At 40.2% G+C, this 13,781-nt stretch overlaps 1 long non-coding RNA gene across 1 annotated transcript in view; it reads left to right on the forward strand.

Moving 5' to 3' along the window:
- The first annotated feature begins 273 nt into the window (after window positions 1–273).
- The window catches only part of LOC121400492, a 34,767-nt gene continuing 21,259 nt past the window's right edge, over window positions 274–13,781 (forward strand). Inside the window, exon 1 of the long non-coding RNA XR_005965775.1 lies at window positions 274–352. This is a non-coding gene — a long non-coding RNA (uncharacterized LOC121400492). The remainder of the gene's footprint in view (window positions 353–13,781) is intronic.

A 13,781-nucleotide genomic window follows, 5' to 3' on the forward strand; every position in this document is an offset into this window, starting at 1 on the left:
TTGGGAATAGTGTATAGTAGGCATTTTATTACTTGGGTCTTTTCCTATTGATAGCATTTTCATATGGTGTCTCGGGGAGCACGGATAATGTCAAGCTTCCTATTGCTGTCAGTGGAAAGAAACCTGCTGTAATCCAGGGTCTGCTGATCAAAATGCCTAGTGTCTCAACTGTCTGATATCTGGATATTTATTTTTAATGGTGTGCAGAATAATTAGTGTCATATAGTCTGTGTAATATTTGTGTCATGGTCATTAAGTGATATTTCATTTTTACAGTGCTCCGGAATTTGCAGAGGCTTTCTAAATAAACAGTAATAAAGATCACCGAAAGCTCAAGTTACAGCCTTGTTATGTGAGTGCATATTTTTTACATTCAGATAAATGTTACCTAGAGATCAAATAAAACTGATTTGGTTAGCACTTTGTGACAAATTCTAAGGATCCAGTCAAACGGAACCCATTTGAATCTGAATGCACTGATCAATTTGAGGCAAAACTTTTTTGTTCAATATAAGTGCTAGTTGTGTTCAGATATTGCTGGTATTTTAATAAATCACTGCTAAAGTATTTTCATCCTCATTTTGCTTAAGATAACATAAACTTGTGTGTTTACATAGTTGCATAGTTGTTACCTAGTTGTGCTTACATTATAATATTAATGAAGCAGAGAAGTATGTTTATACAGAGTTAAACCAGCCAGGATACCTCCTCATCAACAACATATACTATTTCTTCATTAATGGCTGTGCCACCATATCATCTGGCTAGAGCTAGCTTTGTAGTGTGTAGGTCTCTTTTAGTTTCTGATGCCAGATTTTTGGCCAAGCAAATATTTTCATGAATAGAATGTAGAGTAGAGTGTTTGTTGAACAAAACATTCCTGCTATAGTAACGTCATTTAGTGTTTAGATATTTTCCAGAATAACAACTGGATACTGCCATCATGGGTACTTGCAGAATACATGACATTTATATTTGGTACCTGATCACAATCAGACCTATGTTTCTTTGTGTTTCCCATGCTCTTTTGGTCCAACAAAAGAGTTGGTCCAACAAATATCTTCCAGTAAGGAATGTGGCTGCCCATTTGGATGCAGGGATCAAATTGAGTGAACAGTTTGTAAATTAGCTTTTATATTTGTCTCATTGGAGTGTTGTCATATACATAATACACTTCACCTTCAAATAGTTCTGGTTTCAGGTACAAGTGCCATGCTCCCTGTGCATGTATCCAAGCCACATTACCTGTGACAACAAAGTAATGCTGACAGATAGGGGCCCATTTACTAGAGGAAAAATAGTTTGAATTTCGAATGGTCGAATATGGCTACTTCGACCATCAAATGGGCTACTTCAACCTTTGACTACGACCTTCGACTTCGAATCGAACGATTCGAACTAAAAATCGTTCGACCATTCGATAGTCGAAGTACTGTCTCTTTAAAAAATTCTTCGACCCCCTAGTTCACCACCTAAAACCTACCGAGGGCAATGTTAGCCTATGGGGAAGGTCCCCATAGGCTTCCCAACAATTTCCTGATCGAAGGAACATCCTTCGATCGATGGATTTAAATCCTTCGAATCTTTAGATTCAAAGGATTTAATCGTTCGATCGAACGATTAATCCTTTGATCGTTCGATCGTAGGAATATCGCAAATTCCTTCGATATTCAAAGTCGAAGTATTTTACTTCGACGGTTGAATATCGAGGGTTAATTAACCCTCGATATTCGACCCTAGGTAAATGTGCCCCTTAGTGATCCTACAAATTCTTTGTGTACTTTCACTGGTCAGCCACATTGAGCATTAACAATAACAGGCTGACATACTCAGGAGCAAACAGTGCATAGAAAAAGAACAGCTGAATAAATATTTAAACCCTATTCTGATATATTATCCACCCTTCTGCCTCGCCTATAGATTTGTACATAAGCATAGAGAAATTACAGCAAGAATTCCAAATTATCTCATATCATAGAGCATTTTATACGGTAGCTACTGTATAATCTTACCAAACCCAAGCAGTGTCTATAACTATCCATTCAAAAAACATATCAATTCTAATCACAAGGTTTGACAGTCTTGAAAGACTAATTTGCAAATAATGAATATTCTTTTTGAGAGGAATGCTGCATGCTTAAAGGAACAGTAACACCAAAAAAAGTGTTTTAAAGTAATGAAAATATCATGTACTGTTGCCTTGCACTGGTAAAACTAATCTGTTTGCTTCAGAAATACTGCTATAGTTCATATAAACAGGGCCGGATTTACATAGTTGGCACCCCTAGGCCCACTGTCATTTGTAACCCCAACCCCCTTCCCTTTTATTCACTCAAATTTTCATCTGGACCGAAGCAATGGGGATTGGTGCACGGGAAATTAAAAAAACTATCATATCTTCTGCACATCCCTAGTGTTTCTGAACCAAAGTAGGTGTGGTTGGGCAGCATGCCGCCCCCTAAAATCCTGCCACCCTAGGCCCGGGCCTTGGTGGTCTCTCCACAAATCCGGGCCTGCATATAAACAAGCTTATCTGCTATCTGCTGTGTAACCTGAGCCTTTTCTCCTTTGAATGCCTGCCTCCATTGCTACACAGAAGCTTATTTATTAAACAATAGTAGTGTTTCTGATGCAAATACAGCAGTTTTACCAGTGCATTGTACCATTGCATTATATTTTAATTACTTTAAAACACTTTTATTTTTTGATGCTGCTGTTCCTTTAACTGATGCTTCACTATAACCCACCCTACCCATTTTTAGCCACTTAAGCTTCTTCTAGATGCTCTTCTCAGTAATTGAATGTATTGGTTAAATCATTTACTATAAGCCATGCCCAGTTTGATTAGCCCCAGGGAGAGCGTTCATTAGTCTGTTACAGATGACTGGTCAGGGACGGTTTGTGTATTTTGGCAACCTGGGATGTTATTTACAGGAAGAGCACGCGCCAAAGGTAGTATTTGCAATGGAAATGGCTTGGCTATAGTTGTGTATTACATGCTTTGTGTAATTAGTTTAATGACATTACAGATGGAGCATGCCCCAGTTGTTTTGATACAATAAAGAGTGGATTTATTGGATTTAATGCTTTCACTTGCACTATAGGTATATGCTGGCACAGAGTAGTAGGAAATAGACATTTTATAGCAAAATCATGCACATGCCTTGGGGCTGGGCTCAGTATACAATCAAGCAGGGCTATGCAGTGGAAATGTTGTTAATTTCCACAGGTTTGTAAGCAGCTTACCAGTTAATCTTTTACTTATATTCAGGTGTCTTACAAAACATTCCATCATATAGGGCAATGGTTCCCAAACAGTATAGCTGCTCCACTAGGTATCTTTAGGGTAAATTAAGTTCGGATTTGGGATTAATGCTTATTTGCTGGCTTAATCAGTGGTTCAAAGTTTGATTGAATGATACAAAATGCTGTAACCTTCTCATGAGCTAAAGAGGCACGTGTTTGATGTTGGGCTTAAATGGAAAAAGTCTGAAAATCTCTGATATAGGATAAGAGCTCTTTACCAGAATACTTACAAGGAATACAAGTCTATGTAGTTTTGAAAATAATCTGGGAGGGACCTGTGAATCTTGTAATACATTTATCCATATAGTATTTTTTTTTATTTCTTTAAACAATTACAGTATATTAAAAAGTTATATTGAGAAAATACTACGAAAACATTCGACTCTCCCATATCAACTATATCTTAACCCTCTAAAGGGGTGGAATGGGACATGGTCTACGTGGACCAGATGAGTCTAAAATGTCTGAATATTAACCATATTCAGATAGGGGAAAGTTGACGTCACAGCTGTAAAACATTTATTTGGTTATGGTGGTATGTAAAAGATAGTACTGGCTTTGGTCATGGCAGAACATTTTCAGTTATGGTGGACCCTTGGGATTAAAGAGTCTTGTCTATAAAGATGAATTGTTTTGGATCTGAACATTGGTTCTTGTAATTCTGAATTCTAAAAAAATATAAGCTGCGGCCTTTCTCCAAGCTATTTCCTGGTCTGGTGTCAGTTATTTATCTGTTTAGTTATAGTTATATATTATTACATATTAACTTTACTAGTTAGGTCCTGCAGGTATATGTTAAGTGTATTGGTGGGTTATTAAGTTCATGCCGATGTGTTAAGAGTAACAATTCTGCAGATATTTATTTAGGGTAAAATGAATGGGAGAAATAAGGTGGCAGAAAAGTACGGATCCGCACACACTTTATCTTCAAGCAGAGGAGTAAATATACAGGAGTGCGGTGGTGAGAATTTTCGTATACGTCTGAGAAATAAGGTGGCCCCATTTAAGGATGTATACTGCCAAATGTCCCACGTGACCTCACCTTTTCGGAATATATAAGAAAGCGCATTAGAGCATCCACTCCAGTTTGAGTGTGGATGTGTATCCAGAGCCTGAAATTGCTCCATGAGAGTAAAGTAGAAAGTAAGCAGTTACTGGATTTATAAAAATAGTGTTTAGTAGATTTTCTAAGACCGTGTATTGTTAACTGCTTTAAACTAGTTTTATTGAAATGATTTTTAAGTTGATCAGCAGATGGCGCAATATGTTCTGTTTTGCAGCCCTTATTCTATAAATTCAATTGCTATAAAAAAAGATTTAATTCTAAGCTCTTTAACAGTTACCAATATGAAAACTAATATGAGGGCTACAATAATAAAGTAGAATAGAACTAAAAGGGCAGTAATGCCCAGAAATGAAAATACCCAAAATGTTTTTACCGCTATTTGAATTAAGGAAAGCAAATAGTTTAAAATAATAAAAAATAAAGATCAATTGAAAAGTTGCTTATAATAAGACTATAAGAGAATCTACAGCATAAAATAAGTAAAAGTTTCCTTAAAGTATAAGGAAACCCACAAAAGTGTAACTTTCCCTTACAATCATACCCTAGCCCATACCTCCCAACTGTCCCTTTTTCGGAGGGACAGTCCCTCTTTTGACAGCTCAACCCGCAGTCCCTCATTTGTACTGGAAAGTCCCTCTTTTCTATGCACTGAACAGTCAGAAAAAGAAACAAAGTTTCTCACTTAATTGGCTTTTAGAGAGCCCAGAACAGCTAACAGGTGCAAATAAGATACTTTGTAACAATTTTGAGACACAAAAACACAGTTTAGATAAGGAGAAATATTTTCAAACTTTCATAACCTGCCAAATTTTGTAAAACAAACATGGTAATTAGGGGGTGTGGCCACAGAAAGGGGTGTGGTAAAAAAAATTGCTGCGCTATGTGTGGGAAAAAAATTTTTGTCCCTCTTTTTACTTCTAAAATGTTGGGAGGTATGCCCTAGCCCCTTGGCAAATTTCATGTTTATTTTGCATAATTACTTTTTATCATAAAGAAAATAACAGCCTTTTATGACTGTGGCCACTATATAACTTCTGTTGACATCATCAGCTTACTATGCACATTCTTTCTGCACATGCATTTAGTCTTGGTCTGGTTGCAGAAAGCTTGCATTCCTGCAAATGACATTACCCAACTCTAAGAAAGCTTCTGGAGTGCTTGGATGCAATTTGGGAAATCAAGCATGTTTGCAAAGATTGATAATTGCATATACCCTCTTTTAATGCTTCCTAGCAGATAGCCCATACCCTTTTTGGGGGGTTTCCTTGTTATTTAAAGGTGAACCTTTTTAAATGTTTCAATGGCCAGAGACCTTGGCCTGTTCTCTCCTTTTAATTGAAGGTAACAATAAAGACAAATGGTTTTAAATACAAATTGAACCGAGCAATCATTAACTCTTGGAGTGCGCTGCAATATCCAGCACAACAGGCAGAATCATACCAGAAAAAAAAACTTTTTTGTAGTGTGGTAAACAGTGGTGTAACTACAGAAGAAGCAGACCCTGCGGCCATGGAGAGAGGCCTGGGAAATGGACTCAGGGTTGAGATCGATATTTTACCGGCATAGATATTAAAATACCTACTGAGGCCGCGCCAGTATTACAAATTTACTGGCAATATAGTAGCCGGTAAATTCATAATCAACTTAAGTTCAGCCCCCTCTCCCACCCCTGATCCACCCAGAATCTATTTTAAACTTTACCCTCTGGCTTCCTTTTTTTTCCCCCTGATCTTCCTGGTTACGAACGTTACGTCATGGCTCTGCCCACTTTTAGCATTACCATCCCCCCTGCTGGCCGGTAAAGTTCTTTTGAAAAGGTGTCAACTACCTACTGTATATAGCATTAAATTGCCCCCATCCCATGCTCACCTGGTGCGAGTATGTGGTGGGGCAGAGGGGGTTGTGGCAGGAGAAGCATTGCAGGCCTTGCTGGCAGTGTGCTCTTGGTATGCCACTGGTGGTGAACTTTTTTGTGACATTGGAATCCCATAAATCTTTTGTGCAATATTTTCTGTATTCTTACAACAGGTATGCAATCTTTTGTCTGCAACACTAGATGAAGTTAGCAAACTAGCCTATTCAAACCCCACAACCTGTTCCGACCCCATACCCTCTCGCCTCCTTTATCCAATCTCTGATACACTGTCTCATGCACTTACCCACCAATTTAACCCTTTGATCTCCATTGGTACTTTCCCATCTTTATACAAACAAGCACTAATCACTCCTTATCCTCAAAAAACCTTCAACTATCGTCCAGTTTCCCTTTTTTCCCTTTGCATCCAAATTGCTGAAGATGGTCCAGCATCTCACTCTCAACTCCCTTCTTGACCCCCTGCAATCTGGCTTCTGCCCAACACACTCAACTGAAACTGCACTCACCAAAGTAACCAATGATCTTCTCCTGGCAAAGTCTAAAGGTCACTATTCCATACTCATCTGCAGCCTTTGACACACCTGGCCACCCACTCTTCCTAGACATTCTATACTCAATTGGCATTTGTGACACTGCTCTTTCATGGTTTACATCTTATCTTTCTGATCGTTCCTTTAAGTTGCCTTCTCTAACTCGACTTCTACCAGATTCCCTTTCTCTGTTGGAGTTCCTCAAGGCCCTGTCTTAGGCCCTTTGCTGTTCTCACTCTAAACTACTTCACTAGGAAAACTTATTCAGTTGTTTGGACTTCAGTATCACTTATGATGATGACACCCAACTCTATTTGTCTATTCCTGACCTCTCTCCTTCTGTCCTTTCCCAAGTTACAGACTTCTTCTCCTGAATGTCACAGTGCCACCTGAAACTGAATATGTCTAAAACAGAACTCATAATATTTCCACCAAGATCTACCCCTCAGTTCTCTCTCACAATTAATAACATCACCTTTCATTTGACCGCACAGGCATGCCGCAGAGAAGTTATCTTAGACTTGCAACTTTTTTTTTCACCACACATCCAAACACAACATCTTGTTGTATTTAGCTGCGCAACATTGCCCGAATACGACCATATTTCAGTTCAGACACAACCAAAACACTTATTCAGTCTCTTACTATCTCTCGCCTTGATTACTGCCACCTACTCCTCACAGGTATTCCAACAATTCACCTTTCACAACTCCAATCAGTTCTAAATGCTGCTGCTAGACTCATTTATCTATCTCACCGCTCAACATCAGCTGATCCCATATGCATGTCCCTTCACTGACTCCCAATCTCCTCTACAATCAAATTAAACTACTCAAGGTCCTTAACAATGGAGCCCCTCCCTATAGTTTATCTCTCATCTCAAAATGCACTCCTTCACGCAACCTTCGCTCTGCTTCTGCCCTTCGCCTCGCTTCTCCTCTCATCACTTCTGCCAATTCTCTTCTACAAGACTTTTCTCAGGCTTCTGCTTTTCTACGGAACTCTCTGCTTCGAGCTGTCAGACTGTCTCCTTCTTTCAAAACTCAAAACACTCCTTAAAGACCCACCTGTTTAGGGAAGCTTATTCAATGTACCTTAATTAATCAAAATGTCTTGTTGTACCCTAACTTTTAGTTGTAAACTCTTGGAAGTAGGGGCCTCTACTCCTATTGTAATCTGTAAACCCTTGTTTGTTATTCACCATTTGTTCCCTGTTCATTATAAACTAAGGTAAAGCACTGCGTAACTTGGCTCTACAAATAAATGGTGATGATGAATGATGATGATAATCCGATATCCAGAAAAGCTCTGAATTACAAAAAAAAGCCATCACTTGTGCTTGATTGTCATCATCATTTATTTATATTGCACCAGCAAGTTATGCATCACTTACTTTACATTAACAAACAGGGTTCTTACAATAATTTAACAAAATGGTACCAGATGGTAACTATGCTAACATAAACCTATATTAGTGGCAAAACAATCCTGTTAAGTGTAAGGAAATTCTTGAGTTAATACTTGAAACGCATGATATGTGAAATGTAGCTTCTTTTACCAATAACATGTCCTTGTGATAATTGTAGCTTCTTTAACAATAACAAGTCTTTGTGATAATTTGAAACAGTGCATTTGTACACAGCTAACTGTCCCCTGAATAAATGACATGAACGTGGGGCCAGATCAGCTGCAGAAAGATTGTAACATTTTACAGTATCTATAAAAGCCAGCTACTTTCTGTATTAGCTGGTCAACCTGCAGCTTACTTCTGTATTGCTTGTCCCCTCGCAGCGAGTATAAAACTTATCACATTCCTCTGAACCCTGAATGGTCATTGGCAGATTTTTCTAACAACTTGGTCCTTCGAGCCGGAAACCAACATCTGTCTTCTCAAACGGGAAACGTGACTGTGGTCACTGCAGAGGGTTAATCATATTCTCTCTGTGGACTGAACCGAAAGACCTCCGACAGCTGTCGTAAAGAGAGGCCAGTTGCACTCGTTTGGGGGAACAGTGACGGTTTCCAAAGAACACAGCGACCAGGGTCACTGGAATCTGGTAACGTATATGTTTTCTTTTTGTTGTTGTTGTTACTAGTTGTCTACGTAGAGGTCCCATCACTAGACTGTTGATATTAAGGTGTTAAGTGGCGTAATCGCCCGCCTTTGATAAAGAGACAGGGAGTGATAGTGGGTCCAGTCACCTAGACTGTTGCTACGTAAAGGTCCCATCACTAGACTGTTGATATTAAGGTGTTAAGTGGCATAATCGCCCGCCTTCGATAAAGAGACAGGGAGTGATAGTGGGTCCGGTCACCTAGACTGTTGATATTAAGGTGTTAAGTGGCATAATCGCCCGCCTTTGATAAAGAAACAGAGTGACAAGCGGACAAGTCCATAGTCTGTGTGAGAAGACTACAGGAATAACTAACTCCGTGTGCACGTTAAAGATAAAGAGTACTCCGGGGACCGCTGAATTTGTTGTTTGAAAGTGTGTGAAAGAGAGTGTTTGGGAGTCAAAGAGGGAATGGTCAACCCCTCAGACAGGCCATAAAGGGCGATACACTGACCGGTGAACGTTTTCGGCAAACGGACTACCTTGCTCCTCAGGTTTTACTTGGCCGAGCTCCAAGCTGTGAGGCCATATCCGTGAGTACTGCTTCACCAGGCGTTTGACTCCACAAAATTGTTTGTCAATTGTTTGTCATCTATACCTACTAACCATGGGAAATAAATGCTGTAAAAGTATCAATGATCTAACTGAGGACGCTCAGTTCATGCGTGATCAGAATCCAAATAATATCAGGTTCTTAAAAGGTAGAAAGAGGATTCTAATTTTAACCCTATATTAGACAAGGAACAGTATAGATTGCTTGTTGGAGAGGTACTGACGATAAAAAATGTACATTAAAAGTTACCTATAGGTCATGTTTTTTTTTTTTTCTCTTTGCTGGGAGGTTTGTTTTTGTAAGTAATTATTAGATGAAGTTTCTAAACCTGACTGTTTTGCCAACCTGACTGTTTTGCCAACCTGACTGTTTTGTCAGCCTGTCAGTTGGAGACTCTAATGCTAACGGCCTCCTGCTGCACAAATATGGCAGCCTCCTCATACAGGAGCATTGGGCATCAGACATGTAATGTAAAAGCATTATGCAAATACGTTATTGTGAAGTTATAAGTTTCTTTCCAATGCAATATTATGAGGAATGTAATAGGAGGGAAAATAAAGAAAGGAATGCCAAGAAAGGCAAGGTACAAGATCAACTATATGTCAGGTAATAAGATAATTAAGGGATTGTGGATTGATATTATTGTAAACTGAAGGAAGTCTTTGACACATATAGTGGTGTGCCTATACCAGATCAGGGCATGGTAAATGATAGTCCTTATGAGCTACAACTAAAAAATGCATTCCTATGAGGATGTCTTTGCAGTTTTGTGAGTCAACATATGGTAGACCACTGGGTAGCCAGTTTGCAAGCAGTCCATGAATATGCCAGACATGCTGAAAGACATCTCCAAAAAACAAAAACAAAAAAAAAACGTGGGTCAAACTATGTGTTTTAGTAGAGGAAGATGTGTATGTGGTAAAGCAGGATAGAGGACGAGATAGGCAGAGAGAAGGGGGGGGGGGGGGGGTTCAGACCCCATTGAGCTGACAAGCGAGAAAGGGAAATACTGTAAGTAAAAGACGTAGGAAAAATTAGGTTTTTTTCATTGTGAGAAACCGGTGCATTTTGCTAGAGAATGCCGAGCAGAATTGAGCAATGGGGATGACAGGAGCCCCCTTGGGGAGGCATGACTATCTGAGAGTATACATTCCCCTATAAATAACTGAGGATAATTCTTAATATAGAAGACATAGAATGTAGTATCTTATGTAAGTCGAAACCCCAACTCACACTTGAAGTTGGGGGAAAATCCATTACCTTCCTATGTGACACTGGGGCATGTAGATTCCTTATACACCCCCCTGATGTGCCAACTATCCAAAGAACTGAGGAATTTACTTTTCTAAGAATAGCAGGGGGACAATTAGATAAAGTATACTTGTCCCCACTATTAGCCGTAACTGACCCTGACATTCAACAGACTATTCTTAATCAGTTCATTCTCTCTTCCCATTGTCCATTCAACTTACTGGGAAGGGACATGTTGGTGAGATCAGGAAAGTGCCTTATAACCACCCAGATGGTTAATTGCCTTTGGCGACCATCCGCTTAATAGAATAGCAGCCAACCCGAATCAAATACCAATCAAACCTCTTACACAATCACAAAAGATGAGGAAGCTAGAAAGCTAGAGGGAGAGATAAAGCTGCTAGCAAAGGAGTTAAGTCAGAAAATAGTGAACAGTGAGAAACAACACCAAAAGGAAAAACACCTTAGAGACAATTTATCTTTCAGTGCTGAAAATAGCAGCTCTGATACTGAGGGACAAGCAGTTCCCAGCCCCCCAGCCAAGTTCTACCCCATCGGTAAATACAGACTAGAGAAGAGGGGTAGAAGCGGGGGCTGCTGCTTTAACACGTCACATTACACACACAGAGTACATTCCATGGGCAGCATCAGATCTTAGAAGGATTTTTCAAGACGTTCCACATCCCCGCACCAATCCACACAAATTTCTACAGGAACTCATGTTTGTCCAACCCTAATTGAACTGATGTTAGTTGTACTCAAACATGTGTGTGGTCCAGGGGCTTACCAACATTTGTTGGTCAAAATGAATTGGGACACTAATCCTGCTGACCCAGCCCAAGTAGGGGTCCGCTTACGTGCTCTGGAAAGTACCAAAGGCACCATTTTTCCAGAAGTTTATTGGGAAACAGTTTCCAATTTAGCCAATATGCTCAAGAGTCTGTTGTCCAGTATGCAACCAGATTTAAAGAGAGGGTCAATGCCTGTGGTGGACCTGCTGCCCTAACAGATGAGGAAACCCTGACTGAAGTTGTTGTTGCATGGTTTAGGACCTACAGGCAGTAAATCAGGCCGTTTTCCAAGACTGACCCAGTCTCATTAGAAAATGCCAAAGCTGATGCGGCTGCTAAAGCACATTCCCATTCAAGCTTTAACTGCATCACCAGACACAAACTTTTTAGATCAAGGGTTACTCAAAGACATGCAAAATAATGTCAGTGAAGCAGAATGCCACAAATGGGTTTCTAAAGGGGCCCAACTTAAACAGGGCATATATTATTGCCCCAAAAGGAAAACCAATCCTTCCTACTACACTATTTCACTATGTTGCCATTTTGAGTCATGGGCAAAGCCATGTCTCAACAGGAGGAATGGTAAATAACATACTCATTTTAGATTTTAGATCTGCATAGATTTTATCAAACTCAATAGATGGGAGAACAAGAAATGTTCCCTTGTAATTATAAATGCCTTTTTCAGATCATCGAGGAAGAGGCAGACCAAAGTTTGGCGGAACATGTGCAGAATATTAAATAAACAAGAGCTTACTCCAAATTCTCTTCCAGATACCGGAGAGCCCATCCCAATAGAACTTGTGAAGCCTGGAGGCTACATGTGGGTAAAGGTAATAAAAATGAAGAATTGGTCGACTCCATTGTGGGAAGGGCCTTATCAGGTAAAATCGCAGAAAGAGTGTCCTGGGTACACTCCAGTCATTGTAAACTAGTAAAAGAACTAGGGCAAGTAGCTAGGGAACCCAAATAGTCCTTTCGATACAGTCTGACTACAAAGGGGGTTCTCTCCACTAGGGAGGGGGTCGTCTCAACGTCAGTGAAGAACCATGGGACTATTTGGGAGCAGCAGCAGAAGTAGGGAAAGAGTAGAACAATATGATACCTGGACACCATTCTCAAGGTGGGGTTGTGCAGGCATGTTAGAACTAATAATGTTTTTCATCTTATTCCCTTGGCTTTTCTTCCCTTATATCATAATGCCACCAACCACAATAATACACCTGTTGGGGAGCATCCCTCATTCCCAAGAAATAGGACTCCCCAGAGTGTAGGTACAACAGGCAGAAAGGATTGGGGACTACCTCCCAAGGATTATTCATATCCACCGTGGAGCAAACCTCTAGACATTACCATTATCGAAAGAACCACTACCACAGTTGATTTGATGCCAGTGAATTCAGAGTGATTCCTTAGAGACTGCTAGGTCCTTTGCCTGGGAAAATAAGTATATGTGCATCATTGTACCCCCCAACCCCCGGACTAAAGCCCTGCCCAGATTGGTCCACAGTCTGGTGGAGTACAGATCCACAAGGGTGGGAGATAGCACCATGGGTAGGAGACTTAAAGAAATTCATGCAGCAGCAGATTTCCATAATAAAGAAAGCCCCATCTGCTTACTGCACGATCAAGTCATGTAACCCACTGCTCCAAACCATTAAACATCCCAGAGACCAAAACTTTTTGGTCTCGGGATTACCATCACAGGAACAGACCCCATGGGATTAATTAATGTAACCATAGATAGGGCAAAGGCCATAAAGAGAGATTCCACAACCCCATTCCTCAAAGAAAAGATCTCTATCTCTGGTTTTCTGAGCCCAGGCTCTGAAGGGAGGGTGACTTACTTACTTACCCAATCTCACCCTTGAAAAAGCTTTTGGAATAGAGACAGGTGTCCCCGAGGGGAACAAATGGTTAAAATATGTCCCAAACATGTCCCCCCACTCAGGGAAAGATAACTGATTCGCTTGCGCAAAAGCACGGCCAGCCATTGGTACGGTGCCATTCCCGCTAAACCCTGATAATGACTTAGAAGGGTTGTAGTGTGTGCTTAAGTTATATACTCAAAAGCAACCCGCAAACGGTACCACCCTGTCCTTTCTCTGCCCTGCTAGATTTGCCACCTTCCATTACAGTATATGCAGGTAACCATACCTGTTTCCATAGTCAAGGGCGTGGTCAGAAATTACTGGCAATGCCAGCCTCCTTTTGTGCCCGAAATAAAGTTCTGACACAGAATGACACCACATTTAAAAACAATGGTTCCAGGACCACCGTAGTGTGTGGGCAGA

This window comes from Xenopus laevis, chromosome 2S (assembly GCF_017654675.1).
Source record: "Xenopus laevis strain J_2021 chromosome 2S, Xenopus_laevis_v10.1, whole genome shotgun sequence".
In the NCBI taxonomy this organism is placed as follows: domain Eukaryota; kingdom Metazoa; phylum Chordata; class Amphibia; order Anura; family Pipidae; genus Xenopus; species Xenopus laevis.